Raw genomic sequence first — 27,173 nt, forward strand, 5'->3', positions numbered from 1 at the left:
TTGCACTATCTGAGAAATTAAGCTGTTACATTTTTCTGAGCAATATGTCAAAGTAAACAGTGTCAAAAGCTTTGCTGAAGTCCAGTAGCGTCAATATTGTTGCCTTTCGGTTGTCGATGGCATATTTCAGGTCATCAGTTACTTTAATTAGAGCAGTGTTTGTGCTGTGATGTTTACGGAAGCCGGATTGAAATTTGTCATATAGGCTGAAATCATGCAGGTGTTCAGTGATTTGATCATGAACAATATATTCAAGTGCTTTGGAAACAGCAGGCAGTATGCTAATTGGTCGGTAATCACTAGGCAGTTGCCGGTTTTAGATCTTAGGGATGGGTCGAATTATGCTTCTTTTCCATGCAGTGGGGTATATTCCGTTCACGAGGGAAAAATTAAATATGTCAGTTAAGACAGGTACTAAGATATCGGCAACATTCTTAATCATGGTTATACCGATACTGTCGTTGCCTATTGCATCAGAAGAGATTCTCATTATTTCTTTTCTTGCCGTATTTGTTGTTACATGTTTTAGATGGAAGGTATCGTTGTTAGTTATCCTGTTTGGGGATTCTTGTGGACGGTAATTGTCAGCCGTGTGGGTATTCAGAGGTGCAGAGAAGAATTCATTTAATTCGTTAGCTGACACATGAAAAGTAGTTTCCGATTTTTCCTTTCCGACCCCCAAGCTACGGAGATTCTTCCATAGAGTCGTGGGCGTCAGATCGTTGCATACAAGGGGGCGAGCGTACCTGATTTTAGCATTGCGAATGCATTGTTTCACTCTCTTCCGTAGCTTTCTATATTCTTCGAAACGCTCGGGTTTCGGATCTGCCTTGAAACGCCTTTGGGCAGCATCCCTATTAGTCATCATTTGACGTAATTCAGCTGTCAGCCATGGAGCAGGAGATTTTCTTACACGGATTGTGCGTACAGGTGCATGTTTGTCATAGAGGGCAGTGAGTTTATCACCAAGTTCATTAATTTTGCCGTCGATTGTAGGGTCTCTGATTATTTGATGCCATGAAATTTCTGAGCAATCGGATGTTAGATCGTCAAGGTCAATACGTTTCATGTTCCCACAAGTTATGTAACCTTTAGCACCAGTTTGGAATGATGCCGTGTCAGGGAAGCATGGACTGCTGATGGCTTTCGCTACGTTGTGTTCTGTGATCAGTCGCCACAGATGGTAATCGTCAGCGAATATGATGGCCGCGCCACACGTCGATGGTCGCGTCCGGCTTGCATGAGGGCTGATCCCTGGCAATTGGGGACGCGGGTACGACATAGACTCCCTGGCGGCCGAGCGCGCGCTGTCGTTTTCTTGGAGTAGAACCGGTGAGCGAGAAGGAAGATTGTGGCAAGCAAGCAGTTGGATGTGTCCGCTCTATGATACGTGGGCCGTTCTGGCGAGTCCTGAATTGGTCTCGGTGCTGGAGCGTCGGATAAGAGGGGTAGGTCTTAGCTGTAGTTGGAAAACAGCGAGTTAGAGGAGCAGAATAGCCGGAAGACGATAGCTGGCAACAGGCAGACCGTTGCAGGCCTGGGGCCGCATTTTGCTGTTGCCTTCCAGCTCCAGGGACGATATTGGCCAGGAACTTTCAGCTGGAATCAACATTCCCGCGAGTCTTCGTTTAAAAGACCGACTAAGCAGCTTCTGGAACGTTACGTTTTCATCTGACGTACTTCCTAGTGTGGTTTTCATGTCACACAATCATCCGTGTGCGTTTCTGCCGCTGTGTTAGTCTAAGTGCGAGCTTGCTAGTGGATGGTGTTGGTCAACTGAGCTTTTCTGGCGGCAAGGCGTTATTATTCCGACTGTGACGTGTCGTCGCCTTCGGCTGAACAGTCTACAGAGGGGAAAATCATCCTAATTTAATTTGTCTTTTGGTTATTCATTTACTGCTCCCCCCCCCCCCCCCCCCCACTGATGATGCATATGTGTATTAATGTTTTGCTACGTTACAAATTTAATGTTTCTTATTGGATGTCTTAGCACTTACTAAACAATCTTCGCATATGAGAAGCGTTCTGTTGGTCATGGAACAGTAACTTTCTCTCCCTCGTGATGGCTTGGTGTTGTGTGCTGTCCTTAGGTTAGTTAGGTTTAAGTAGTTCTAAGTTCTAGGGGACTGATGACCATAGATGTTAAGTCCCATAGTGCTCAGAGCCATTTGAACCATTTTTGAACAGTAACTGCACTTTCTGTAGTACATTTTGGGAACTCTCATGGTTGCTGAACTCTTGCTCAAGAGTTGGTGTATGAAGATTCTACTTAGTATACATAGTGGCTTTTCTTCCAGAACTTAAAAGAAAAAAAAAAGGCTCTGAGCACTATGGGACTTAACAATTGAGGTCATCAGTCCCCTAGAACTTAAACCTACCTAAGCTAAGGACATCACACACATCCATGACCGAGGCAGGATTTTAACCTGCGATCACAGTGCTTCCAGAACTGTCGAGAGAAAAAAAAAATTCTTTGCTTAGCCTGTGAGTCACTGACGTCGGCATATTGGTGCAGTATGATTATAAGTATCTGCTCTCTTCTTTAAAATTTGTTCTTAGTGTGTATTAGAAGCAGCTGATTTTGGTGTCGGCCAGGCTATTGTGAGGCGTGCCTGTTCCTGCTGACGTCACGTTTATGCTCTTCGGCTCCGGAGTCGATCTGGAGAAGTCTCTTATGCTTTATTAATGTGTTTTGGAGTTTATTGTTTAATTCGGGGTATTTAAAGTACTTCCTGCTCTGTTGAAACTTGACTAAATGTATTGCTGTTTGAAAAACGATATAAGATTAGACACATTAATTGTGCTGCAGTTTTCCAGATTTAAAGCTAAAGCACTGTTCAGTTTAAAATTTAAAATTTAACTGATGAGTCTTAAACAAGATTTTTTTTTTTTTTGCTAGTTAAGTAGTCACTATTCAATTTGAAGTTTAATTGGGTGTTCCTGTAATCTTAAAGAAAATTACAGCGTTGCTTTTTACCAGCGTTTGTTTTACAGTTGGCTTTTAAACCAGTAAATGCTATTCAGTCGTGTAGTGCGTAACGAATGGTATTCAGTCCCCCCACTCGTCTAGTCCTTCCACGTCCTATCCTATAAGCGCGCAGGCATCAAGCTTGTTACAATGACGGCTATCTGAGGGAAAGGTCCATTTCTTACAAAGTGCTACTACTGGCGTCATGGTGTAGAAGTCATTGGGTATGACTTCAGATCGTGGCTGGTAGTGACTGAGGGAATTCTGGTGGCACAACGATACATCATGGACATCCTGCTTCCTCGCTTTTACCTCTGATGCGACTGTATAGAGGTGTTATTTTCAACATAACAGTGCTCGTCCACAGATGCACGCACCTCTATGAACTGTCTGTGAGAATTTGAGTGCGCCAGCAAGATCACCAGATCTGTCTGCGATCGGGCACGTGTGGAACCAGGTTGGATGTCAGCTCTTTCCCGGTGCCAATATCCAGGATATGAAGGACAAGTTACAACAGCTGTGCGTCAGTTGGACTCAGTCGAGGATACAATGGTTTTATGACACACTTCCCAACCGAATCAGTGCATGTATCCAAGACAGAGGGGGTGTGCAACATCTTACTGCGAGGGCGTGTTGAAAAATAATGCCTCTGATTCTTTTATGTGAAAACTCTCAGAGCTTTTTAAATAAACGTTATTAACATCCCACATCTTTATTCTTCGCGTCTATGTATTTCTTTCTCGACATAGTCACTCTGCGACGAACACATTTCTCCCAACGAAGAGACCAGTTTCTTGATAACGTCCTTTAGAATGTTTGACTTTGTTGACAGCCAGAACCTCACCTCTGTTTGCACCGCTTCACAACTTTCATTGTGAAGTCCTCAAAGTTCTTCCTTAAGTTCTGGAAACAGATGAAAGTCGGATGGTGCCAAATCCGGAATGTATGGAGGACGATCGATGACAGTGAACCCAGGGCGTCGGATGGTTGCAGATGTTGCATCGCTCCTGTGTGGTTTGACATTGTCATACTAAAGTAGAGGGTGCTCCTTGTGTGGAAGAACTCTTCGAATTAGAAGTTCGATTACAGATCGCTGTTTATCGCACACCGACGTAGTTACGTCACACATCCGCCGTGTTACACGCTACGTACAACTCGGAGCCTTCTAGCGACAGAGAGCTGCAAATATGTAGACTCGAAGGATAAAGATGTAGAATGTTAATAACGTTTGTTGTATTTAAAAAGCTGTAAGAGTTTTCACACACAAAAAATCGGAGGCAGTACTATTCAGCACGCCGACGTATTAAGTGGGCTTATACTGTCGGTTCCTCGTAAATCTGACTTTATTCTGTAATCACCGAAATGCCACCACATGTCCCTCAAGCTGTACCTCCTCCCCTTCTGGGTGCTTTTCGTTAGGCAATGTATTCGGATGAGTGGACTGATAAAGCTGTGACTCAGTGATACTGCAGCCGCAGCATACCACGTTTTCGTGCTTGGTGTCAGGTGCGCAATTTTACGTTTTTGAACACTGAACGCGTGTTGCAAATATCTGAACCACTTTGAAATCTTATCAAGATCAGACATTTGTGCAGCATTTTTCAGATAGTATTGCACTGCAGATAACTAGTTCATCTGCAAAAATTCTGTTAGTCTATCGGCTGCATCACCAGGTCATCACAGGAAGCGCTGTACCATGCTGGAAACCATGTCAATCGAGCTTGTTGTATACGTTTCGGAAATAAAAACCTAATAAACCGAAATACAGACAGTAGACTGACTTTTGTTCGTAAAATATATACCTTTTTTATATTTTAGGTTATTTTATAATTATCATTAGCACTGTAATACAACAATCGTTCGTAATGTAAAGTCATTTCATTATATTGTTGTTGCTGTGTTCTTCAATCCGAAGACTGTTCCGATGCAGCTCCCCACGTTACTCTATCCTATGCAAGCTCACTCATCGCTCTATAATTACTGCAGCCTACATCCATTTGAACCTGCTTACTGTGCTCAACCCCGCTTCCCCCCCCTCTACAAATTCTGCTCCGCACATTGCCCTCCATTACCAAATTGACTACTCCGTTATGTATCCTATCAATCGCCCCTTCTTTTGTGCCACAAATTTCTCGTTTTCGCAATTCTGTCAGTACCACTCCATTAATTATTCGGTTTACCCATCTAATCTTCAGCATTCTTCAGTAGCACCACATTTCAAAAGCTTCTGCTCTATTCTTGTCGCCGGCCGCAGTGGCCGAGCGGTTCTAGGCGCTACAGTCTGGAACCGCGCGACCGCTACGGTCGCAGGTTCGAATCCTGCCTCGGGCATGGATGTGTGTGATGTCCTTAGGTTAGTTAGGTTTAAATAGTTCTAAGTTCTAGAGGACTGATGACCTCTGAAGTTAAGTCCCATAGTGTTCAGAGCCATTTGAACCTTTTTTTTGTGATCTTTTCTTCGCGTTTCCACTTCACATTCACGTCACTAACAGTCGACGTGGGCAGCTTTAGAATAACTGAAATGTCCCGATGGATTTGGTACTCAGCTGAAATACTGTGACTAGTCCAGGTTCGAATCAGTGAGCTATACTGTCCGCCCCATTCTACTGTTACGGCTTCTGTACTGACAACACAAAACTCACTGTCTCATTTCATTCTGGCAAGTTAGCCTCTCCTGACATCTGCTTCTCGGGTCCCAATTATTTATTTAACCTGAACCCATTACGGCTATCAGGCCCTTTCTTACATCGGACCGAGGTTTCACAAGTACATCAAGCTTTTTACATCACAATTACCAAGGAAATAATAATTCTAGTATGACAAATAGTGTTAAAATGATTTGAGTGTCTGTTAAGACAATGTGAGTAAATAAAACTATGAACCAACAAGTTAATACTGGCGGTACGTCTTGTTGTGTTGGCAGAAGAGCCAACACCGTGTTACTAGAGGAGGCCGAAATGCACGCGTGTTAACTGACGCAGGCTGGCGTGAGGTGGGAAGAACTATACTGACGTGAGGTCTGGAACATGGCAAGGAATTAGAATTCAGAAAGCGGACGTAATTAGTTTGATACTTAACTTTAATCCATTAATGATGAACGTCGCTCTTGACGGTACATGATTCACAATATTATCTGTTCAGAAGACGTATAGTAACTGAATATGGCGCCTTGCTAGGTCGTAGCAAATGACGTGGCTGAAGGCTATGCTAATCTGTCGTCTCGGCAAATGAGAGCGTATATAGACAGTGAACCATCGCTAGTAAAGTCGGCTGTCCAACTGGGGCGAGTGCTAGGGAGTCTCTCTAGACCTGCCGTGTGGCGGTGCTCGGTCTGCAATCACTGGTAGTGGCGACAAGCGGGTCCGACGTATACTAATGGACAGTATGACAGTGGTAAAATGATTTGAGTGTCTGTTAAGACAATGTGAGTAAATGAAACTATGAACCAACAAGTTAATACTGGCGGTACTTCTACTACTGATGCTGCTGCCACTAGTAATAGAAATAGTAATAACAATAATAATAATACTGACAAGAACAACTGTGGTCATATTTAGTGCCTCGTTTGAAGAGCATTTAGAGCATATCCGTAAGGTACTATCCAGGCTCAGGGATGCGGCGGTGACTGTGAAACGCTCAAAGGTAACCTTGGCTAAGCGCTAGGTGTCATTTTTGGGTCACTTGGTGTCCGGGGACGGAATCAGCATTTATCAGGAATGCACTAAGGCGTTGAGAATTTTCCGCAGCCACAAAATGTAAGGGAGGTTGCCCGATTTGTAGGGATGGCTAATTATTTCCGCAGATTTGCCCAAACTTTGCGCAACTTGCAGCTCCGTTAAATTTGTCACGCAGAAATAATGAGAAATTCGTTTAGGCTGGAAGTTAGCAGGCAGTCTTTGAAGGAATTAAGACTGCGATTGCCAACCCATCGGTTTTAGCTGTACCTAACTTTAAGAAAAGATTTGTGGTCCAATACTTGTGCTTGCAATGTGTAGCGGCACTCCTTTTACCGAAAGATCAAGATATAAGGCGTCCGTTAGCAGTTGCTTCCCGACATCTGGAGGGACCTGAGCTCAATTACTTGGTATATGAGTGCGAAACGTTAGCTGTGTTATTTACCCTGGGGAACTTTCGGTTCTATCTAACATCGTGAATTTGACGTAGAGACGGATAATCAGGCACTTAGTTGGGTCCTAGCTCGTCCTAGGAAGACAGGGCGTGTTGCAAGATGGACGGTCCGCGTTTCGGCTTTGGCACGTTAAGGGATCTGATAATCAGGTTGCTGACGCCCTTAGCAGGATGAGGAAACGCCGGACAGTCACCTAGCATGTACGATCCTTACCGAATAACACCAGTTGTTTAATACTTTCAAAACAAGAACAAGACCGATTGGGGGGGGGGGGGGGGGGCAAATACTAGGTGAACAGGAATCCAGTGAGTATTTTGTGAAGAACTGCATTCTGTGTAACTGCAGGGGTAGGTTTGGGGAAGCTAGAATTTGTTTCCCACAAACCTTAGTTATTCCGGTCTTCCGGTACTTCCATGATTCTCCAGTAGTAGGACATTTAGATCTTTATAAAACTTTAGAGAAGGTAAGAGAACAGCTGACGTGGCCGACACTTTATAAATAGAGGTATAGTCAAAGAATGCCGAGATTCTAATAAGGGAAAACCAAGTAACTTCCTGGCGAGGGGATTGCTGCAGTTGGAATGGGAAGATCATCCGTTGGACAAATTGTTTGTTGATTGTGTGGGTCCGCTTCTCCGGACGAAAAAAGGCGACTCGCATATTCTCCTAGAGGTGGACGCATTCTCCAGGTTCGTTTTGTTCATGCGTAGCCAGGGTGTGACTGATCAACATCTCTCATCTTACTAATATATTTAGGAGGTTCTGGCCACCGTGGGCGTTGGTTACGGATAACGCTCCCGGGTTTCTGGCTAGGTCGTTTAGACAGTTATGTTTTGGCAATGGGATAAAACATGTTACCACCATGCCTTATTATCCTCAGGGTTCCTTTGCCAAAAGGATTAACCGCAACTTGAAGTCAGCGTTGATTGTTTACCACCATAAGTCGCCCAAGAACTGGGATACCACCTCGCCCTGGTTAAACGTAGCGATTAACTCCGCCTGGCATGAAGCGTCCCAGGCCACCCCAGCTAACCTAATGCTCGCATATCCCATGACTTCCCCACTCTCCAATTTATGGGAGGTAAATGATCTTTTACCTCCATCTATCACTCCGGAGGTTCTTAGGGAGAAATGTGGGCGAGCTTGGGCAAATATTAGGAAGGCTCACGAAGGTCAGGCCTGTCGCTACAATAGAAACAAGCGCCCCTTTCAAGGGGAGATAGGGAATCTTGTCTACATCAGGGACATTCCTGAGCGGGCTTCCCGGTATAAACGCTTAGGGAAACTTGGCCCTCATTTCCTAGGTCGATATTCCATTGTCAAAATTTTAACCCCAGTCAATCTTTTGATCATGAACCTGTGAAAGGAGAAGCTCTTACGGGTTCATCTCAGTCAGATCAAGCCCTAGCCCTAGGGGAGGCTTGTTCAGGTTTGAGAGGGGGAGGTTGAGCCGTGGTGCCATTGTTAGTAGACTGTTTTGTCTGGTCTGGTGCCACTGGCTCAAGGGAAGTGTCGACTATCCCTCTTATGGCGCCATTGCCAATATCTATGAGGAACAGTTGGTGTCTGTGGGTTATGTCCTTAGAAGGTCTATGCTTGCCGAGATCCCGTCGGTTGGTTGACAAGACTCGTGTTGGACGACCGCTCGTGGCCTGGCTGCCCTCTTCTACCTGGCTTTGGTTCAAATGGCTCTGAGCACTATGCGACTTAACTTCTGAGGTCATCAGTCGCCTTGAACTTAGAACTAATTAAACCTAGCTAAGGACATCACACACATCCATGCCCGAGGCAGGATTCGAACCTGCGACCGTAGCGGTCGTTCGGCTCCAGACTGTAGCGCCTAGAACCGCACCGCCACTCCGGCCGGCTACCTGGCTTTCATCGGCACCATTCAGTAACTGCTGCGACGCACCTTGGATCCATGGAATTCCTTGCTGATGAAGGGGAGTAACATTCTGTAATCCTCGTGATGATTTGTGTCATTGTCTACTTACCTATCTGGTTTGTACCCGACACTTAGAATTTCACTCGGTCGGCTCTTTGGTCGTAAATATAGGCCGTAGTACTGTTCTTAGTTGTCGTTTGAAAATTTGTCCAGCTATTATATTGCCTTTCCTTTCTGATTTATACCCAATCATTAAGTTCTAATGAATCAGCTCCTGGTCGTAAATACAGCCGGAACAATTGTACTAAGGCACAGGTTGCCGTTAAACAAAACAGGGCCTTGTGGTTAGATTTAGATGTTAACCGGTTCAATTTTTTGAGTGTAGTTGCATTTCTCAGTCATTAGTTATAACCTGAAAAAGCTGTTGTACTACGCTGCGCGTTGCTGTGTTTGAGAAGCGGGTCATTATTGGAGTATTTTAGCTGGATCTTGTGGTTCCGCCGAGTGAGCTCTGTTGTAATAAGTGTTCACAAGTAATGTTTTAAGACGAAACTTCCTGGCAGATTAAAACTGTGTGCCCGACCGAGACTCGAACTCGGGACCTTTGCCTTTCGCGGGCAAGTGCTCTACCATCTGAGCTACCGAAGCACGACTCACGACCGGTACTCACAGCCTTACTTCTGCCAGTACCTCGTCTCCTACCTTCCAAACTTTACAGAAGCTCTCCTGCGAACCTTGCAGAACTAGCACTCCTGAAAGAAAGGATACTGCGGAGACATGGCTTAGCCACAGCCTGGGGATGTTTCCAGAACATTCTGGAATGTTTTAAGACGTTCCTTCAGAGCGGTCTTAATAACTGACAATCAGTTCAATTTTGAAAATATTAACAGCCAGCTGTCACCAGGGCTTTAGTCAAAATAAGATTTTCAAAACGGACGGGTTGGGGTCCATTCGCACCTTGGTTGCAGATTGAAATTAAGAGCTTGGTTGCTTTGATTTATCATTGTCATAATGTTTCCTAATCTGTCTAAGCTTTAAGCACAGGTGCGCATCTTAACCCCGAACCTTTCGACATACAGCTTTCAAATTAAAAGTTACGTCATCTGTTCTGAGTAATTGATTAACTCTTGTCATCAATGGTGCTTGTTAGTTTTCACGTACTGCATAAGGGCATTTAATAAGAGAGACTGTGTCTAGCGCGATAATAAACACCACTGATTCACCCGATAACGGGCGGGCTGCAGGTCTGACCGTCTTCTAATCATTGTCAAATTATTTGCTGTTTTGATCTCTTTTGCATAAGCTTGTTTATCTTAAGGTTTAAGGTCAAAAATTTTTTTGCAAATTTCTTCATTTTTGTAAAAAAAAAAACAAATTTATGATTATATATTGTTAAATAAACAGGTTGGGTGAAAAGGTTATATTGGTGGGTCCTCCCTTCCACGTTTTCCAGTAAGCATCACGTATCAACAACAATAATGATAGTGGCACAGTGGTAGGTGTACAAAATAGATGTTTCCTGATATAGTGGGTTCTGTAGAAGAGACTGCAACAGCTAAGAATCCTGTAAAATGAGGAAGATTTGGTTGGAAAGAGGAATGGACAAGGGTTATGAGTGCGTGCAGGGACAATGGTAATCATCATTGTTGCATTAGCAGGTATTTATGTCATTAACCGCCATCTAAAGCTGGAGACGTCATTCAGTTCTCTAGTATAATGCGAGAAGCTATAAAAGTCGGGTTCCTCCTACGACTGAAGACTTCGAGAAAATGGCTGAACGATGGAGTGGGACAGAAAGAATTCTGCTGCGGTGGAAATGGCCGTTTCTGCTATGCTTTCGGACAAAAGCCTTAAGAACGAGGAGAGGTGTGAGGGGGAACGTAGGTTGATAAAAGTGCAGAGAAGACAGAGGGTGTGGAAATCTTTCCGTATATCTGCACACGTGATAGTGAAATTTGATCGAAGAATTGGATACTACAGATACAACGAAGACCGGCATTCATAACGAGTTCCAGGCACCTGAGTTTTCCTGAGAAATACCTTGCAGGGTAATAACGATGTAATCAATAATTAGAAGTAGACGTGTTTTTACTTCTTTTTAGATCAAGAGGGAAGAGCTGTTTATATTTTTGTAGGAAATGGAGAGATGCTGATGCCTTCTTGCACACTGCAGTTACGTGCTCAATCCAGTTTAGATTTTCATCTGTTATTATTTCCAGACTCTTTGTTGAGAGAGAGAAGTCGATAATTGTCCCATTAAAGATGGTAGAGATTCCCGATATTCGAGCTAATAAGGCCAGAAGGACCAATCGCTTGGGGATTGGATGGGTTGAGCTGTAATCCTGCGTACAATGCCCATTTTGGTAGAGCACAAAGGCAAATATTGAGATTCTGGATGGCTCTTTTCAGGTTTATTGGTTTTGCGCTTAGGACGACTGGAGGTCTTCAGCGTACATGTGGTATTTGCAGTAGGACAAAATTGATGTCACTTCATTGACAAGCAATGAAAAGAGTATAGAACCTAATATTGAACCCGGAGGGACACCTGATATGACCTGCCTCCATTGTGACCTTATGGTGCCAGACATGACTCATTGCTGGCAAGATGTCAGATAAGAGTGAAATCACTGCACTGCACTTGGCGAGAAATTTAGGCTGCTAATTTTGGCAAGTAAAATGTCGAAGCCGACAGTGTCAAAGGCTTTGCTGAAGTGTAACAAGCACAAGATAATCGCCTCTTGTACATCAATGGCAAGCTTCAGGTCATCTGTTACCTTCATAAAGGGGAACATTCATGAAATTTACCAAAAATATAGATGTTCAATTTATTTTTTACTTATTAGTAAAACACAAAAAATGAAATCGCATCCGAAGTAACTGAAAAATAATTAAATATGTGATGTGACCTTCCTGTCACGACCACTCTTTGAAGCAACACTTCGACACTAGCTAGGAGAACAACGATTCACGAAATTATTTTCAACCAAACTTGCACGGGATAAATCTAGAAGATTCTGGACGCATCCAGAAGAGAATGGGCTCTAGACTGAGGAATCTTGTCAGTTCTATGAAGGAAAAACAGATTGGAAGATGGAAAGAGCTTGGTGGACACAACAGACCCACAAAGAAGATGTTAGACACTCTTCAAGTGTACTATAGCAAGGCTATCAGACAGAACTATCAGACATAATCTATCCATTGTACGTGACATGAAAATTGCAGCATGGGCTACATATTTCAGCATGGTGTCAACAGTTGAGCATCCCATTTATCATCTGCGTCACATTAGCTGGTGTAAATATCTACAGTCTCAGGGGGATAATATCCCCTAAATTTACAAGGAGAGGTTCCAATTGCACCCTGGATGTTGTCAAGCCCACTTACAGGTTTCTGGCCGATCATGAACTCTTGAAAAGTGTGTTCACAGCGAAACTCAGAATCCAAATAAGCCTCTAAATTCACTAATGTGGAATCGATGTCCTAAAATCACATTTCCGTCTACTACAATTTCAGAATTGCAACATCTGATGCAGTTCTTGTAGTTAATAATGGGAACGTTGGGAGGTTGTAGGTATTACAGAGAGGGGGCTTGAAGATAAGAAATTTCATTCAAGACATTTTCAGAAAAATAGATTTAGGCGCCTCCCTGCAGCTGAAAAGTCAGTTAAAAACCTGGTAAAGGAAAGAAGACAGAAAACAAGAAATCATAATACAAGCCTTGAAGGGAAAGAGGACCCTCAGTAGAAAAATGGTTCAAATGGCTCTGAGCACTATGGGACTTAACATCTATGGTCCTCAGTCCCCTAGAACTTAGATCTACTTAAACCTAACTAACCTAAGGACATCACCCAACACCCAGTCATCACGACGCAGAGAAAATCTCTGACCCCGCCGGGAATCGAACCCGGGAACCCGGGCGCGGGAAGCGAGAACGCTACCGCACGAACACGAGCTGCGGACCCCTGAGTAGAAATCTGAGGCCTTCTGAAGATGTGACATAAGAAATAACGATAGGTTGAACTACAAACTGCTTTCCTGAAAATTGTTTTTTAAAGTGTAGGTGCCTTTTTCTGAGAAACTATGAAGGCTAGAACTAGGAAATTTTGTACACTCATTTCTATAAACCAAATAAATGTTGTCTCAAGAAATATTGTCTCACGATCAAATTTTGAAATTCTGTGTGTAAGTGAGGTATGGGGCAAAGTGCTTGGAATTTAGCATGAATTTTGCATTATGCTTACAGAATTACAATAAAAACAATTAAAATTCTTCTGTTGGATGTACTAAAAAACGGAGAGAGAAGCTTAAATATGCAAAGAGATTAAACAGAGAATATTCGTATAAATCTCTGGGAAAAACATACATTTTTTAAAATGGTTCAAATGGCTCTGAGCACTATGGGACTTAACATCTATGGTCATCAGTCCCCTAGAATTTAGAACTACTTAAACCTAACTAACCTAAGGACATCACACAACACCCAGCCATCACGAGGCAGAGAAAATCCCTGACCCCGCTGGGAATCGAACCCGGGAACCCGGGCGTGGGAAGCGAGAACGCTGCCGCACGACCACGAGATGCGGGCTACATTTTTTAAAACAAAATTTTTAAATTCCATAAAGTTATACATATATTCCCAGGAACTTAACAGTAAATGTGTTAATAGTGTGTATTATTGATTATTATCTCCCCTCCCCCTCCGCCCCCCCCCCCCCCTATAGCAGATGTTGTGCTGTTATGTTTACGCAAAGTTGATTGGTATTAGTCTAGTCGGTTGTTTGTTAGCTTAGCTGGTGGTGGACTACATATTTAAATCAAGATTGTCAGCACTGCTGCGCTTCAGCAACTGCGCACGCAACAGCTTCAGTGGATTAGCAATAAGTCAACCAGTTACAAAATACAGGTTTATTAAACCTTGATCATGATTTCGACGATTTTAAAACCGTCTTATTCAGAAGTCGTTGTATCTGTTAACAATATTACACCATTATGTGTGGAACAAAGATAGTAACGTTACAGCAAGCAAAATACCAGGAAATGTTTACATAAAAATTTTAGTGAAGATACTCATTTAAAATCACATTATGAATAGTCTGTGAGGGAGTCGTTGACTCTTGCCTAGTACATGCCATCCACTATTTCTGTTAGAGTAGCCAATCTTATCGGTTGGTGCTGGCCTCCACGTAGTGTTAGTTTTCCTCAAATTTCTATGTTCAGTGAGAATACGTCTCCTAGTTTACAATGTACTTTGTCATCCAGTTAGCTGTTGTTCAACATTTTAGTAATGAACCTTCTTAGACCGAACGCTCCTCTTTTTCTACTTTTACTGTGTTTTTATTCTGCCTATAACATCGTGATTTCTAGGTGTATACGCTGTTTAGTGAGTCTTCGTTTATTATTTTACTGATTATTTCGAAACAACCGCTCCCCCACCCCCTCATAGTGTATTTGTTCACATAGCATGCTTTATCAGTACCACCACTCCCCTCAGCATGATGCTTTACAAATGATGGTCTAATCCTCTACTTCCATACTTCCATCCTCCCCCCTCTGCCCTACCCCCCCCCCCCCCTCCCATTCGTTCTCTTTCCCCAGTTCGCAATTGCTTTTTAATTTCTCTGTCACAATATGTCCTTTCACGGTATGTCCTTTCACGGTAGTCCAGCATGACAGTGGTCAACTGAATACGTCTAGTGTTGGGCCTCTTAAACAGTGATAGCGTTCCTTGAAGCGGTTTTGCATTGATACTCATCTTCGTTACCTTTAGTGTCACGCAGAAGCGCTTCGCGTGCGGTTTGCATATTTTGTAAATCTACTTTTATGTAATGCATTTTAAATGGTGATTAAGTGGATGACAAGCACTAGATAGTCAACTCTCACATTGGCTATAGATAATGTGATTCTACAGGAGTATGATTCACTAAATTATTTGTAAATATTGCCTGTAATTTTGCTTAATGTGTCGTTACTAGCCTTGTTCCACAGACTATGTCGTAATATTGTGAACAGGTAAATCTTCTCAAGAAGACGGTTTTAAAACCGTCGAAACCGTGTACAAGATTAAATAAAACTGTATTTTGCAACTGCTTGGCTGTAATTTCTATTCCATTGAAGAACACAAGAAGATTGGTAATCAGAGGGTGCTGTAACAACGCCATTTTTAGTTTTTGGTCAGATACTGCACTTTTCTCACTCCTGTCCCTGCCCGGAATACCGACACAAAGGTTGAGCTTGTATACACCCTGGTTCAAAAAATGATTCAAATGGCTCTGAGCACTATGGGACTTGACTTCTGAGGTCATCAGTCCCCTAGAACTTAGAACTACTTAAACCTAACTAACCTAAAGACATCACACACATCCATGCCCGACGCAGGATTCGAACCTGCGACCGTAGCGGTCGCGCGGTTCCAGACTGTAGCGCCTAGAACCGCTTGGCCACCCCGGCCAGCTATACACCCTGGATTTCAGCATCAGCAGAGGACACGTGCTCTCTAAAGACGACCCCAGACTGTACCGCGCGGCTAGCACGTTGGGCCTGTAGCCGGCACGTCCCAGGGGGCGAGTTAGTCCGCTGGGGGAACAATGAGTGGGGGTGGGGGTGGGGGTGGGGGTGGAGGTTGGCAGCACCTCAGCCGCTTCCGGCGGATGTGGGCCTCGGCGTGCCGCCGCCGCGGCTGCGGGCGGCCCTCTGCATCTGCCCGCAGCTGACCTAACCCACACAACAACCCTTAAACGAGCCGTACAATAGCGGCCACATTCCACTGACGCACGTAACGCGCATTTCTGATCCGTCCAGCAAGTGCGACTCTTGTATACAAGAGAGTACAAACGTCGCATACATATTTCTTAAACTGCACTAATGTTTAGAAAAAGTAAGAAAAAACCAAGACTGCGAGAAGTGATGACAGTGAAATTTATTCCACCTGTTATGATACTACACAAACGTTTGGCGTTACAGAGCTGTACACGCACAGTGACTGGAAATTCAGTACGGAGTAGGGCCACCAGATGCTGCAATGAGAGCCATTAGATGTCGTACTATGGAATCAAAGAGCACTTCAGTATGGTGCTGGGGAATCCTCTGCCACGCCATTGTACACTACTGGACATTAAAATTGCTACACCAAGAAGGAATGCAGATGATAAACGGGTATTCATTGGACAAATACATTATACTAGAACTGACATGTGATTACATTTTCACGCAATTTGGGTAAATAGAACCTGAGAAATCAGTACCCAGAACAACCACCTCTGGCCGTAATAACGGCCGTGATACGCCTGGGCATTGAGTCAAATAGAGCTTGGATGGCGTGTACAGGTACAGCTTCAACACGATACCACAGTTCATCAAGAGTAGTGACTGGCGTATTGTGACGAGCCAGTTGCTCGGTCACGATTGACCAGACGTTTTCAATTGATGAGAGATCTGGAGAATGTGCTGGCCAGGGCAGCAGTCGAACATTTTCTGTATCCAGAAAGGTCTGTACAGGACCTGCAACATGCGGTCGTGCATTATCGTGCTGAAATGTAGGGTTTCGCAGGGATCGACTGAAGGGTAGATGGTTCAAATGGCTCTGAGCACTATGGGACTCAACTGCTGTGGTTATCAGTCCCCTAGAACTTAGAACTACTTAAACCTAACTAACCTAACGACATCACACACATCCATGCCCAAGGCAGGATTCGAACCTGCGACCGTAGCAGTCGCACGGTTCCGGACTGCGCGCCTCGAACCGCGAGACCACCGCGGCCGGCTGAAGGGTAGAGCCACGGGTCGTAACACATCTGAAATGTAACGTCCACTGTTCGAAGTACCGTCAATGCGAACAAGAGGTAACCGAGACGTTTAACCAATGGCACCCCATACCATCACGCAGTGTGATACGCCAGTATGGCGATGACGAATACACGTTTCCAATGTGCGTTCACCGCGATGTCGCCAAACACGGATGTGACCATCATGATGCTGTAAACAGAACCTGGATTCATTCGACAAAATGAAGTTTTGCTATTCGTGCACCCAGGTTCGTCGCTGGGTACACCATCGCAGGCGCTCCTGTCTGTGATGCAGCGTCAAGGGTAACCGCAGCCATGGTCTCCGAGCTGATAGTCCATGCTGCTGCAAACGTCGTCGAACTGTTCGTGCAGGTGGTTGTTGTCTTGCAAATGTCACCGTCTGTTGACTCAGGGATCGAGACGTTGCTGCACGATCCGTTACAGCCATGCAGATAAGATGCGTGTCATCTCGACTGCTAGTGATACGAGGCCGTTGGGATCCAGCACGGCGTTCCGTATAACCCTCCTGAACCTACCGGTTCCATATTCTGCTAACAGTCATTGAATCTCGACCAACGCGAGCAGCAGTGTCGCGATACGATAAACTGCAATCGCGATACGCTACAATCCGACCTTTATCAAAGGCGGTACGTATTTCTCCTCCTTACACGAGACATCACAACAACGTTTCACCAGGCAACGCCGGTCAACTGCTGTTTGTGTATGAGAAATCGGTTGGAAACTTTCCTCATGTCAGCACGTTGTAGATGTCCCTACCGGCGCCAGCTTTGTGTGAATGCTCTGAAAAGCTAATCATTTGCATATCACAGCATCATATTCCTGTCGGTTAAATTTCACGTCTGTAGCACGTCGACTTCGTGGTTTAGCAGTTTTAATGGCCAGTAGTATAGTTTAGTTGCGTTCACAAAGCATCGACTTCGACTGCACGTCCCTGATGTAGCAATAGCTCTTTAGATTGCCTTCAAGACTTGGAAACGAGATCACGTGTTGTAGGCAATGGCCCCAAACCACTGAGTGCGTTCATCACGGCGCCGGACATGTATGCAGCCATCACTGTAGGACAAGTTTAGGTGGGACTCGTCCGAAAACACGACATTTTGCCACTCAGCACGCCAGTGTCGGCGTTCACGCGCCCACTGCAGTCTGCAGTTTTGGTGGGTTCTGGTCGGTGGAAACCAGTGCAATGGCATGCATACCACCAACTCAGCCTGTAAAAGACGGTGGCGGATCGTCAACGCAGGCATGTCTCCACTCGAAAAAATGGGTCTGAGCACTATGGGACTTAACATCTGAGGTCATCAGTGGCCTAGAACTTAGAACTACTTAAAACTAACCAACCTAAGGACATCACACACATACAAGCCCAAGGCAGGATTCGAGCCTGCGACCGTAGCAGTCGCGCGGTTCCGGACTGCAGCGCCTAGAACCGCTCGGCCACCACGGCCGGCTGTCCGCACTCGTACCAGTGCTTTAACATCGCTCCAGCACTGTGGACGAAGTGGTTCTGTTCGTTATCACCAAGTGGACAAGATGGAGGTCATCTCGATCTGTGGTGACATTGTGTAGTCCAGTACCCTTTCGGTTCTGTGTACGGCTCTCTTCTCTCCACAAACCTCACAACCCTGTAAATGTGGCAATGTCACGGAACCACAGACTCTCCCGGACACCAATCATTCTGCTCCGTTCGAATACAATCGCATGTCGATAATCCGCCATGTAATGCCGGCGAGGCATAGTGGGAATTGGTCACACGCTTCCGTTTCGTATTAAGGCTCGGCACGGACTGAGCGTTGCGTATCACTGACCTGTTCGATCACAGAAAAGAGGCTCTTGGACTATTGAGCACACCACCTCTGTTCCATGTAAATCACCTATTATGCCATATCGGCAACATATTGGCGAGGCATTCGTCTTCATGGACGACAGTTCGCGCCCCCATAGTGCACATCTTGTGAATGACTTCCTTCAGGATACAGACATCGCTCGGGCCGGCCGTGGTGGGCGAGCTGTTATAGGCGCTTCAGTCTGGAACCGCGCGACCGCTACGGTGGCAGGTTCTAATCCTGCCTCGGGCATGGATGTGTGTGATGTCCTTAGGTTAGTTAGGTTTAAGTAGTTCTAAGTTCTAGGGGACTGATGACCTCAGAAGTTAAGTCCCATACTGCTCAGAGCCATTTGAACCATTATGGGACTTAACATCTGAGGTCATCAGTCCCCTAGACTTAGAACTAGTTATACCTAACTAGCCTAAAGACATCACACACATCCATGCCCGAGGCAGGATTCGAACATGCGACCGTAGCAGCAGTGGGGTTCCGGACTGAAGCACCTAGAACCGCTCGGTCACAGTGGCCGGCCACAAATCTCTCAGAAAATAAATAAATCAATCAATGAGAATAATTTAAAAAAAAAAATAAAAAGTAAATGCTTCTGAGTCGCTGCAACATTTTCAAATCGAGGGGGAAGCCTTCTTGTCCCGGATTGTGACAGATGATGAAATATGGATTCTCCATTTTGAGGACGAAATAATAAGACAATCGACCGAATCACGTCACTATCACTCTCCACAGAAGCAAAAATTCAAAGCAGCTGCTTCCGTCGGTAAGGTAATAACCACCGTATTCTGGGACTATGATGGTGTCATACTCATTGATGTGATGCCAAGAGGCAGCACCACTAGTTTTGATGCACATGTGAACTGATTAACCAAATTTAAGAAGCGCTTCCACAGACTTCGGCGGTCGTTTGATTCAATATGATAACGCTCGGTCTCACACAAGACCCCAGGACACGTCACTAAACATGGCTGAACAGTGTTTCCGCATCCACCCTACAGCCCTCTATCTGCCTCACACTCCCACTTCTTTGGACCATGAAAGGATGCCATTCATGACAGACATTTTGAGAATCACGTAGAGATATGGCTCCGGAGCAAAACAAGGAGTGGTACCGACTGGGGCTAACCGCCCTTGTGTCTCGCTGGAAAAAGACTACAGAACGTGAAGGCGATTAATAGGGAGTCAAGAAGAAATATCCTTCTTCCTTGTGTGTGTGTTTCTTTGCATTCAGTTAATAATAGTTGAAAAAAAGTGGTTTAGTATTTTATCCATCCTGAGCAACTGTAGTAGTATATAACAAAATAATAAGCAACCAGTTACACACAGGAAATTTAATTTCTTTACCGGTTTCGGGCACATAGTGACCTTCCTCAGAAGGTTGTACCTATCGTATTATTTGTAAGTGTCATCATTAAGATGCATACATCAAAATACCATGGTCCAAAAATTATATACACAGGAGCAATAAATAATTCAATTTGAGTATTGTATTAATTATTGCTCCTGTATATTTTTAAGACCGAGGCATTTTGCAGTGGACATTGTAGACAATTTGAGTAAATGATGTGGCCATCCAGATCGCCCAACATGAATCTTATCCAATATCTACGGGACAAAATCTAGAGGTTAGTTCATGCACAAGACCCTGCACCAGCAACACTTACGCAGTTATGGACGACTTTAGAGCCTCAACATTTCTGCAGGGGACTTCCAACAATTCGTTGAGTCCATGCTACGTGAAGCTGCTGCACTACGCAGGGCAAAACGAACTCCGAGTCGATATTAGGAGGTATCCCATGATTTTTGTCACCTGAGTGTACACAGGATACCACGTACACACACGCATTCTAACAACCCCTTTCCCTCAGTCCAATAAAGACGAACATAATTAATGCACCATAAATTGATTTCTGGCCTTATATGTCGGCATTTGCGGACGTAGTAATATGTAGCACTACAGTCTGGAAATCGGAATTGTAGATAGGCAGTCTGTTGCAAATAAACTGAAGTACAAAAAATACTCATTTTGAATTCTTGCTATTGTTGTTGCTGGCTCGACTCGTTGTCTTACAAAAAGTCGGAAGATGATTTTGCTGAGGCCCAGATCTTCTCGATGTTAAGAGAAGACATTAAACTGTTAGCGAAGAATTGTCGTAGATTATTCCTGGAATCGCTTCGGTCACTAATAGGGTTCTGATCAGTTGCGTAAAAATGTGAGCGGACGATATTGTAGACGTGTGAAATAAACACTGTTTTAAGATTGACTCTTTGTGCATTTCACCATAAACAGTTGCATTACAGTTCTTGAATATAAAAGTATTTGATCATACTCCAAATTCAACAAGCACATATTATATAGTTAAACATGGACGCAAGTCTCAGACTTGCCTCCCAACGTCCATTCTGCTCCACCACCTCAAACAGTCTCAACAAGACAAGTTATTTCGAAGTCAACAAAGATACTAGACGTCGTCAGTACAAAGAGTTTGTTAGATGATATCGCGGCAGGTGTGTTCTAATCTTTATAAAGAAGATGTTATTCCGAACAAAAACATATTTTATAAAGAATGAACGATTACAAAATCTTAAATATTATTTCTGTAATAGATTTTTAATAATTTGTTTCTTGCCAATAGTAAGATTACCTGCCGTTAACTGGCAACAGAAACAAATCAAATTTCAGGGCAAAATTAACGTTTTCAGAGATAAACGGAAAGTGTAAGAAGGAATGGACATCCAAAATATAATAGAAAATGTAAAAAGGTAAATGAACTATCATACAAAGAGAGCAAACAGCTTGACAATCCAGAAAGCTCGCTTTCAGAACATAAGGTGTGCATATTTCAAAGAAACATCGTCGTTATATGAATGCTACTGAACCGTCATTTGACACAAATGTATCGTCATCTACTGTAGAATAGGCATCACAAAAGTACAGATTCGTTTCAACATACAGACGTGACAAAAGTCTAAGAAACCTATAACCTAAAATTATAACTAGGTTCATAACTAAACGTGACTGGTGACTGGCACCGCAGTGTCACAAAAAAGTATACAATGCACAGTGTAGTCTGTTACGAGCGTGGTCGGCATTACACGCAGACGGTAAAAGAAATCGCCTTACCTCTTTTTGCAGCCTAAACTTTGTCCTTCATGCAATGTCCATAAAGTATTACTTTACTTCGAATTCTTGACTGAGATGCACAAGAAAAGACATGAGAGCAGCTTACACGTTGCGTTTTGAGCCTGTGTCTCTCTGTAGCCACCCCAAAGACCCGGAAATGTCCCGTGGCGTCTAGATGTATGGGGATATCAAAGTTATTTGTACAGAAGTGGGTAACACGCTATAAATTCCTGAATGAAATTTTCACTCTACAGCGGACAGTGCGCTGATATGAAACTTCCTGGTAGATTAAAACTGCGTGCCTAACCGCTATTCGAGCTCGAGACTTTTGCCATTCGCGGGCAAGCGCTCTAACGACTGAGCTACCTAAGCAAGACTCAGGACTCGTCCTCACTGCTCGTAGAGCACTTGCCCGCGAAAGGCAAAAGTCCTGAGTTCGAGTCTCGGTCCAGCTCACAGTTTTAATCTGCCAGGAAGTTTCACGTCAGCGGATACTCCGCTGCAGAGTGAAAATTTCATTCTGGAAACATTCCCCAGGTTGTGACTAAGCATATCTGCGCAGTACATCCTTTGAGTCCAAGAGAGATAGTTCTGCAAGGTTCGCAGCAGAGCTTCTGTGAAGTCTGGAAAGCAGGAGACGAGATACGGGCAGAATTGAAGCTCTGAGGACTCGTGAATCGTGCTGGGGTAGCTCAGCCGTTGGCTGCACGATAGCTCAGCGTGTTCGGTCAGAGGGTTACTATTGCTCTGTAACAAAAAATCTGAGTAAATGGATCAACGATGAACTTGTATGGGTGTGATGGGACGTTTGCCCCGCACGAAAGCAACGAAAAAAATTAGAAAAAAAAGACGTTTGAGCACTTAGAAAAACTTCCATACCAGTCACAATAAAAGATTACTTAGTCCTCAAAAGACAGGTTTAGGGCTTGTGCTCATCCTCAGGTGTTTATACATTCATGTAAATGTTTATATTGCTGGAGATCACTGTATAAATACAAAGAAAATTATTTGCTGGCGACTAAACAGATACAAGTGGAACAATTGTAAGTGGCAAGTGAAACCGGTCGTGTGACGAATAAATAATCTTTCGTTTTTTATTCCAGTCTTTGATCACAATATCAATTCTTTAGACGATGGCCAGTTTCAGTCCGTAATGACCATCCTCAGATCTTTTTTACACCATGTCCTAAAGTGATAAGGCCATAATGGCATCGTCAAAACATTGCAACTCAAACTGAGTTGCAATAATGACTGTGTGGACAATGTGGCCTATTCTACACCTTATTTTAGATCTATGTGACGATGCTGTGCTGATTATATTTATATGTTTTGACGATGCCATTATGATCTTATCACTTTAGGACATGGCGTAAAAAAGATGTGAGGATGGTCATTACGGACTGAAACTGGCCATCGTCTAAAGAATTGATATTGTGATCAAAGACTGGAATAAAAAACATTTGACAGTATTGGATCACTGTTTGTATACGCGACCATGTCGCCGTTGATGAAATAATCTTTTATTGCGACTGGTAGCGGAAATTTTTCTATACCCAAAAAGGACCAGTCAAGGAGCTAAACGGCACCCACTATGGATAAAATTCAGTTAGAGCACTTGCTTGCGAAAGATGAAGGTCCCGAGTTCCAGTCTCGATCCGGTACACAATTTTAATATGCCAGAGAGTTTCGTTATGCTATAAATTGGTTAAAAACGTGGATGGCTTTGAAGAACGTGGCTCAATAGGTAAAGTGACTCCTAACGTAGAAACAATGAGTATTAATCTTTCTACGGGAAACACATTCTTAACAACCGTGTCAAGTGCGAGCAAAATTGACTTTGAAGCAGCTGTCAACGCAATTCGACGCAGCTGGAAGTCTCTTCCACGTGAATACGCGACAAACTTGTTTTTAAGTATGCCTCGGAGATGCCAAGCAATTATGGGCGCTGCGGGTGATTAGGCGTATTATTAATTTTAATTGCATTTATCCTTTGTTCATATATGATGTACTTACATGTTTTAGTTTGTTGTCAAATATATTTTCCTACTGATTAACCTGATCACGATCTTTACGTAATAGGCAGCAATATTAGATGAGACAAATCTAGAGATTTGTTGACAATATACTCTGGCGTGCCGAGCACCTAGATGCATTTTCACGATGCCTGATGGCAGGAGCTCAAAGAACTGCTGGCATCCTCACTTTCCTAGTGTAGTAAGAGCGAGCGGCTCAGTGTATTGCATTAGTGGTGGCAGCCAGCGAATCTCTCTCTTCCCAATCTCCCTGTTTTTCTGTCTTCCTGATAAATAAGTTATTAAGTACTGTATGTCAGTTTCGTAATTAATGTTCGATGTATATAAAACTGGAACTAAGAAACCAAACAGACTTCATTTTATGCTTACGTACAACTTATTATTGTCCGTCACTAGTGTGCTGGTCATATGTAAAGCGCAGCAAATAAAATAAAAATAAATATGTATTTAACTCGCTGGTCAAATAAAATTGGTTAAAAGGTGTCATGGATTCATTGATACTATCTTACTCGAATGAAATGGTTTATTTGTCACTGATTTCGAGTTTTGACCATGTGATTATTATCAAGTGCCATCACAGTTTTAGTGCACGTTTGGAAACTACTAAGGGCAATATACACAGAGTATGCATAATATACTGCGTAATGCCTCCCTTACAAGGGCTGCAAATTCGAATATCAAGGTGTGGCATGACGAGCTCCTGACAGCAGAGCGCGTAAAACGCTCGTGTCAAGAGTCTTTCCAGACGTGCTGAGCTTGATCAAGCACGTTACACATTCTACATGCATATTTGAAGGTGAACTACTGAAATGGAAGAACAGCACCTACCTCATCATCAACATTTCATTATATTCACAGTTTTCAATTGTATACAGGCTGAGTCACTGTTGCCACCAAGAATAACTCTGGGAGTATGATAGGAGCTGAAAAGTTTTTCGGACAAAAGTTGTATGGGACAACGGGGGCCATAATATGACGCTGGGAAACGAGCCGGCAACAACACATCTCCTCCGCGTCCAATTCAACTATTTGGGAATTGTGTCTGCAACTCATTTCTAGCCATTAGCGAAAAACGTGCTGGACACTCACGTGGTGATACCATATTCTGTTCCTTGTTCCTAAAGGTAATGCTTCCAATGACAGACCTAATGTTTCTTGCATGAATGTGGTGTACTTCCTACCATTAAATTTTCCTTTGATGAAATAGGGGCCTATCATTCTGTCCTCCCGAATCCTACACCATACATTCACCGACCACGGGTTTTTGGCGTGCAACTTGTCGTAGCCAACATGGATTTTCAGTTGCCCAACAATGCATGTCGTGCAAGTTAACATTTCCATGGTTCGTGAATGTAGTCTCGTCAGTAAATAAAATCAAATTAATAAATGTGTCGTCCCTCTGAATCTGAAGTTGAGCCCATCGGCAGAATTCAATGCGACGCATACAATCAAAAAATAGTTCAAATGGCTCTGAGCACTATGGGACTTAACTTCTGAGGTCATCAGTCCCCTAGAACTTAGAACTACTTGAACGTAACTAACATAAGGACATCACACACATCCACGCCCGAGGCAGGATTCTAAACTGCGACCGTAGCGGTCGCGCGGTTCCAGACTGTAGCGCCTAGAACCGCTCGGCCACTCCGGCAAGCCGCATACAATCCGTACCAGTTAATTCTTGGTGGAGACTGATATGGTAAGGATGATGTTTGTGGCGATGCAGAACACCAACAACACTACTCTGGCTCATGCCAGATTCCCTTGTGATTTGACGTGAACTAACTCAACGATCTCGAACCACAGTAGCAACAGTACAAACTTCCATTTCCCCGTTAGTAACTTTCCTTTGCTGGATAAGTTTCCGATGCGTTAAAGATTCAGTTGTTCTCAATTTATCATACACATATTTAAATGAACGACGTGTAGGCTGAGTACGTCGAGGATATCTTTCTGCATATAAGTCTCTTAGCTCTCACTGAATTTCGTTGGCACTCTTCGTAAATGAGAAGGATATCGACTTGTTCTTCGAAGGAATACATCATTCACATTCCCTTGATTCGCCGATGCCAGTCTTACCGTTCCCATTAGTGTTGTATTGCAAAATAGTCGAATTGTATTTACATGTCAAAGGCACGTTAGATGGAAACGCCGTATTCGGCGAATATTTACTATTTGCATGATATACGAGAGATAATTGTCAGAGCATGTGCTTCGATAAGTGCCGAAATGATAAGGAATACCGCTCAATCCATGATAAGAAGATTGCAGCACCAATGATCATCACTTCGAACACCTTCCGTAAATGGACGTTCATGCCACCTTTGTGACTTTCGTTGACCTTCAAAGACCTTACTGTTACACACCATTGGATTCGTCTCGATAGCCATAATCAGAAAATAAGTACCAAACTACAACATCCCATTAAAAAAAAATTGACCTCCATAGCCGCGCGGGATTAGCCGAGCGGTCTAAGGCGCTGCAGTCATGGACTGTGCGGCTGGTCCCGGCGGAGGTTCGAGTCCTCCCTCGGGCATGGATGTGTGTGTTTGTCCTTAGGATAATTTAGGTTAGGTAGTGTGTAAGCTTAGGGACTTATGACCTTAGCAGTTAAGTCCCATAAGATTTCACACACATTTGAACTTTTTTTTGACCTCCATATCTTTGACGCGACCCCACATAGCAACAAAAAACCAACGTCATATTATGGCCCCCGATGTCCCATGCAACATTTATCCCACAGACTTTTCACCTCCTATCATGCTTTCGGAGTTATTCTTGGTGTCAATAGCTCGTGACTCATCCTGTATAATAATATTTTACGTCTTTTCTGTGTACACTTCATTATTATTATTATTATTATTATTATTATTATTCACTTTTGGGCATTATTGTACCATATTATGTGCTACATGCGGCATCTTCAGAGTTTTTTTACCTTTACTTTGTGCCCAAATTATTTTCATTCTTCAGACCAGGTTTTTCTGGTAGCCCAATGATCCAGTGAATTTGCTGCCTAAATATTTTTTCTGCCTGGTGTAGCATGTCCGATTTGGACTGGTGATGGTAATAGTACTTTACTACAGTTAATAATAAGGTTTTGAGTAATCTAACAAACGTTTCGCACTCAGAATTTTGGATATTGATTATGGTATGTTTCGGAGACGAATAGACAATTTTGTCTAAGTGCCCAAACAAATAGTTAATATCATGACCACGGTCAAAATTTAGTAAATTGATAGCACGGGTCTTATACAGTTGTGAGGTATTATTACAATGTGCAGATCGCTTCTCGTTTCAGTACGGATAGGGTATGATGGCTGCCTAGATGTTGGAAGTCTTTTGCGTATTGATAGATGCACGTTGCTACAATGTCTAATGTATAATAAACATCGTCA

The sequence above is a fragment of the Schistocerca nitens genome, chromosome 4, assembly GCF_023898315.1.
Source record: "Schistocerca nitens isolate TAMUIC-IGC-003100 chromosome 4, iqSchNite1.1, whole genome shotgun sequence".
Lineage (NCBI taxonomy): Eukaryota > Metazoa > Arthropoda > Insecta > Orthoptera > Acrididae > Schistocerca > Schistocerca nitens.